The following is a 6,193-nucleotide window of genomic DNA, read 5'->3' on the forward strand; positions in this document are numbered from 1 at the left end:
GTACAATATAAATTAATCTAAATACCCTAAATTACCCTTAATTAGCTTGTTTCCCAATTTTGATTACATATCCTTGACTTAAAAATAAAAACTCCAATTCCAAAAATTTGGGGTGCTGCTTAAAATGTAAATAAAAACAGAATGCAATGATTTGCAAATCTCATAAACCCAGTTTTATTCAGGCTAGAACGTAACCAACATATCAGATGTTGAAGCTGAGACATTTTACCATTTCATAAAAAATATTAGCTCATTTGGAATTTGATGGGGGATGCAGCAGGTTAGTGCTGTTGCCTCACAGCAAGGAGGTCCCTGGTTTGCTTCCCGGTCAGGGCCTGTCTACGGAGTTTGCTTGTTCTCCCCGTGCATGTGTGGGTTCTCTCCAGGTACTCCAGCTTCCTCCAACCACCAAAAACATGCTCATCAGGTTAACTGGTGACTCTGAAAATTGGCCGCAGGTGTGAGTGTGCCTGGTTTTCTGTCTCTATATGTCAGCCCTGTGATTGACTGGCAACCAGTCCAGGGTGTACCCCACTTCTCGCCCAATAACAGCTGGGATAGGCTCCAGCCCCCCGCGACCTTGAACGGGATAAGCGGTATAGAAAATGGATGGATGGATGCTTTTGTCTACAGTTTGCCCAGCAGCATCAGAAGCCAGAAGGGAACTGGTGATTGAAAAATAACAGAAGAGGAAGTATTATGCACAATGACTGCAGTTAAATTCTGGGATTACTTCTCTGATTTGGGTTCCACCCCTTCTTATTCAATGTTTCATAAAGCATCTCTAAATAGAGATTACACAGTAGCAAGCCCTCTGGTAAACCAACTTAAAGAAGCCAAGGGCTTTCTGAAAATATTATTCGACTTGATTAAAACTTGATCCTCTGGTGTCTCGTCTAGACTAACCACTGCTCAAATGCATCCTGCTCTGGATATAGAAGCAGGAGATGTTGCTTTAGCCCATGTTTTTGAAGAGGAAATGAGGGCTCAAACTCGGTCTTATGCTTGGTTTTGGCAGGGAGTCTCCTCAGCTGTGTGGAGCTCATGGCAGCAACACATCTCAAAAAAGTTAGGACAGGCCATGTTTACCATTGTGTAGCATCCTCTCTTCTTTTAACAACAGTCTGCAATTGAGGAGAGCCATTGCTGGAATTTTGGGAGAGGAATGTTGTCCCATACTTGTCCATTCTACGATGCTAGCTCAACAGTTCTGGGTCTTCTTTGCCAGATTTGTCCTTGTATGATGTGGTTTAGCATTGTCTTGCTGAGATATGCAAGGCTTTCCCTGAAAGAGACGTTGTCTGGATGGAAGCATGTTGCTCTAAAACCTCTGAATACTTTTCAGCATTGATAGAGCCTTTCTCAACGTGTAAGCTGCCCACACCATCGTCACTAATACGACCATACCATCAAAGATGCAGGCTTTTGAACTGTGCACTGATAAAAAGCTGGATAGTCCCTCTCCTCTTTAGCCCACAAGACAGGGTTTCCAAAAAGAATTTCAAACTGTCACTCATCTGACCGCAGGACAGTTTTCCATTCTGCCTAAGTCTATATTAAATGAGCTTTTGTCCAGAGAGGATGGCGGCATTTCTGGATGGTGTTCATGTATGACTTCTTCTCTGCATGATACAGCTTTAACTTGCATTTGTGGAGGGCACTGCAAACTGTGTCGACAGATAATGATTTCTGGAAGTGTTCCTGAGCCCGTGCAGTGATTTCCAGTACAGAGTCATGCCTGTTTTTAATATAGTGCTGCCCCGGGGCCTGAAGATCAAGCATCCAATGTTGACCTTCAGCCTCCACGTTTGTGCAGAGATTTCCCCAGATTCTCTCAAGCTTTTTTATGATAATATGGACTGTAGATGGTGGGTTATTTAAAGTCTTCACAATTTTACATTGAGGAATATTTGTCTGAGATTGTTACACAATTTTTACACACAGTGTTTTTGTAGAATGGTGGACTTCTGCTCATCTTAACTTCTGAGGGGCTCTGCTTCTCTAAAATTCTCATTTTATACCCCATCATGTTACTGACCTGTTGTCAGTTAACCTAATTAGTTGCAAAATGCTCCTCCAGCTGTTTTTCATAGGTACCACTTACTTTTCCAGCCTTTTGTTGCCCCGTCCTCTCTGTTGTGTTGCTGCCATCAAATTCAATATGAGCTAATATTTTTCATTAAATTGTAAAATGTCCCATTTTCAACATCTGACTGGTTGTTTCTCTTCTATTGTAAATAAAGTATGGGCTTATGAGATTTGAAAACCATTGCATTCTGTATTCATTTACATTTTACACAGCGCCCCAACTTTTTTGGAAAAAAAATCTATACGCTATCTTGCTATTTTAAGGAGCATAGTATAGCTGATAATATTCAAACAGCCTGTGCTTGTACAGCACCACTCATAACCAGTGTTTTTTTTAAGACACTTTGAAGAGGGACACTTTACTTTCCTTTAGCAGGCAGAAACCTCAAACAGAACCAGGCTTTTGTTGAACAGCCATCTGCCACAGCTGTGTTGTGCTTCGAAGGGAAAAAGAAACAGAGGGGGATGTAGAGAGAATAAAGAGAGATACTGAGCACTGAAGACAAACCTCCCAGTTTGTACCAGAATGAGTGATCATCAGTACTTTTGGTGTCATAAAATATATTATTTATCATATTTTAGTTGAATCTGCTGTGCCCTCAGTGCTATTATAGCCTAATCTAAAGTAACTGGGGTCAGACTCATTGTATAAAAGTGAAAACAGAAGAGAAAATCTCTGGAGGGACAAAATGATCTCTCTTGGCTCCTTATCAGTTATCACTTTGTCAGCTGAGTCCAGATAAATTATGAGATACAGCTCCTTCCTCACTCAGCTGCACCCTAAGGAGCAGATTTCACTAACTTGGCATTGACAGACTGATGGTTTTAAATATATCCATCAGCAGCATCCGCAGTAAATCTTCATCATGTTTATAGCCTGTGAGTGACGAGGGAGCGAGGGGCGAGAATGTTTCCGTCAAAAATCCCTTGGCTCACCAGTTTCCTGCTGAGTATCTTTTGGTGTATGTGTGCTGGCAAAAATGTTTTCTGCAGAGGAATCTATGATATGATAATGCAAACAAAATTCAAACTCTTATTTGAACATTTTGGAAAATGCTAGAACAAACATCCATGTAGCGTTTCTGCTCCTCTTTCTTCAATGTATATATTTTCATCCTGTATTGATGGGCTGTTTAAGAGGCAGGAAATATGGGTAGGACTGACTGAAAAAGACAAAGGGCCAAGACTGGGACTGGATCCTGCATGAGTAAAAAGCTGTAGGCTCTGCACATTGGGTATCTGCTCTGCAGACTGAGCTAAACTAGGAATGTATAGTTTGACTGATAGACATCAACATGCATCTCAACATCTGTGTCAGATCATTCTTTGTGGAAAAGCAACTCACAAGCAGCATCAGCTTGGTAGAAAAGACACAAAATGAATAGTGCAACATTTTAGAAAATATGAAAGTGGGGCTGGACAGGTAGCTGTGGTTCAGCGCAGAGTCGGTCAGCTAGTAATTGGAAGACTAGCTGTTTGATCCCCAGCCCCTGCAGCCCACACATGTTCTTGGTTCAGTTCCAATACAGCCTTGAAACCTTTCAAACAGAGATTTTACAGACACTCACTCCAGGCCAAGTGTTAGGCAAAATTCATTCTCTAAAGTACTCAGCTAATCAAATTCTGCCACACAACCATGTTTGACCAATCACCATGCACCTGCCACCTCCATTCAGCTCATCAGCATCTACTCCAGATCCTCACAGGTCTTCTGCTCATCTCATCCTGCATACCTTCATCTCCTCCTCCCAGCCACCTCATTGGTGTCCTGGTCCAGCTTCCCAGAGATCTACTCCTCATCTGATCCTGCATCCCTCATCAACCATGTGTCTAGACTCCATAGGGGGTATCCTATTCTGGCTGTCAGCCTCATTACCCCTTCAAGTATATGAAGTCATCACGATGGAGTCGCATTGCCAAAAACATTGCACATTTCTTTTTCATCAGAATTTGTGAAATAAACAATTGTTCACTTATATCTGAGTCTCTCCTGATTTCAAAATTTGGAAACCTGATTCTGGCCATATATCAGTGAATGTGCCACAGTGTCTTTAGTAAACTGCAGGGATATCTGTCAAGTTCTAATGTCACTACTTTAAGCTATTGGTCTATCTAACTCTTGCTTTTATAATTTCCTCTACAGACAACAGCCATGTTTCAAGTATTTCTTACTAAGAAGGCATGGCCCAGTGGAAAGTGACGACAGTGCTAACCCTCTATTCATGAATCTTTGACTTTTATTCCTATTGTTGCAGTATTTACATGATGTGCTCAGACATGCAGCGCATTCACAGTTGATTAAAATCTTAAAACAGGGGAGTTTCTTGGGCTGAGGTGAGACCACCGTTGGAGATAAGTGCCACCACTTCCCTTTCTGTTGTCCACAAAAATGTTCATTAGGACTTTAAATTACACAGAAGATTCAAACGAAGTGCTCTAAAAGTCTCATGTACAAACATCGGACAGGATAAACACCATGCAATCTAACTGTTAAGGCTTATTACACCGCTGCCTGTGCAGGAAACTGCTGATTTAGTGTGATTATGTGCAGCAGGCAGGGTGAGTCAAAGTTAAAATAAAGGAACGCTGGAAGTAAATTTAAGGGGCCTATAAACAAAATAACGTGTAAATGTAGCTGCCCACGCTTTGTACGACCTCTTATTTTTTAAGGAGATTCTTTCAAGACATTTTTCCTTTTCAAAAAAAATGCTAAGCTGTCATTTTCTGGGTGTATGTGACTACATAAACCTCTCATCTCAAACATAGAGTGCCACAACAACTCTCAATCTGTCAGTCAGCGGCCTGGAGTGCTCAATTCAGAGAAATATCTTCCAGTTGCAGCTGAGATGCAATATTTCACCAGCAGCACAAAACACTCAGCAACATGTCTGACAGTGTGATGCTGTGGTGACGCAAATGAGGGGAGCTAAAATTATAAAAGGACGCCCACATGACAAAACAGACTCCCACTGCAGCTGTAAATCATGTTTACTCTTAATCAGACAGAGAAGAAGAACAAACTTCCAGTGCCAACGACTGCACATTAAATTCATTAAGCGAATTCTCACTGTAGGGCAACAAATACAGAGAGGCATTTAAAAAGTCATTTCTTATTACATTTAACATAAAATCTAAAGCTGTCGTCTGCAATGGGCCCCGTCCCATTTTCTCTGCGGTATTCAGGCTTTGTGAGGGATAAAAGCAGGCGGTGAAAATGGATGGGGGATAATGGAGCTGTTGGCTCAAAGAGCAGAGAAGCAAAAAGAAACACATCAGATCCAAATCCCTCCTCTCCAACTCAAATAAGGCCTGGAGTGTAATGCCAGAGTTACACTTGCCACAACAATCTCTTTATAGCTTACATATGCACAAATCTTATTATGACTTTGGATGCTCGGGGGCTAACGGATACAGTCAATGTGAAAATATGACCTTAAGGAGGGATATAAAGCATGAAGGACCAGCAAGAGAGCAGCTTTCTTGCTTTTATCTAACCTGCTCCACCCGGCTTACGTTCTTCCTGAGCATCATAAAGAGGCCGCTGGTTGTATGTTCTGCTTGTTAAATTCGCCCACAGGTCAGTCAGGATCACTCCGGACTGAAGGGACGGCGGTTAAGGCTTGACCTCAGCTGAGCTCCACACAGCTGAGGAGACTCGCTGCCAAAACCAAGCATAAGACAGAGTTTGAGCCCTCATTTCCTCTTTAAAAACATGGGCTAAAGCAACATCTCCTGCTTCTATATCCAGAGCAGGATGCATTTGAGCAGTGGTTAGTCTAGACGAGACACCAGAGGATCAAGTTTTAATCAAGTCGAATAATATTTTCAGAAAGCCCTTGGCTTCTTTAAGTTGGTTTACCAGAGGGCTTGCTACTGTGTAATCTCTATTTAGAGATGCTTTATGAAACATTGAATGAGAAGGGGTGGAACCCAAATCAGAGAAGCAATCCCAGAATTTAACTGCAGTCATTGTGCATATTACTTCCTCATGTGTTATTTTTCAATCACCAGTTCCCTTCTGGCTTCTGATGCTGCTGGGCAAACTGTAGACAAAAGCATCCATCCATCCATTTTCTATACTGCTTATCCCGTTCAAGGTTGCGGG

Source organism: Cheilinus undulatus, linkage group 5 (genome assembly GCF_018320785.1).
Source record: "Cheilinus undulatus linkage group 5, ASM1832078v1, whole genome shotgun sequence".
Taxonomy (NCBI): domain Eukaryota; kingdom Metazoa; phylum Chordata; class Actinopteri; order Labriformes; family Labridae; genus Cheilinus; species Cheilinus undulatus.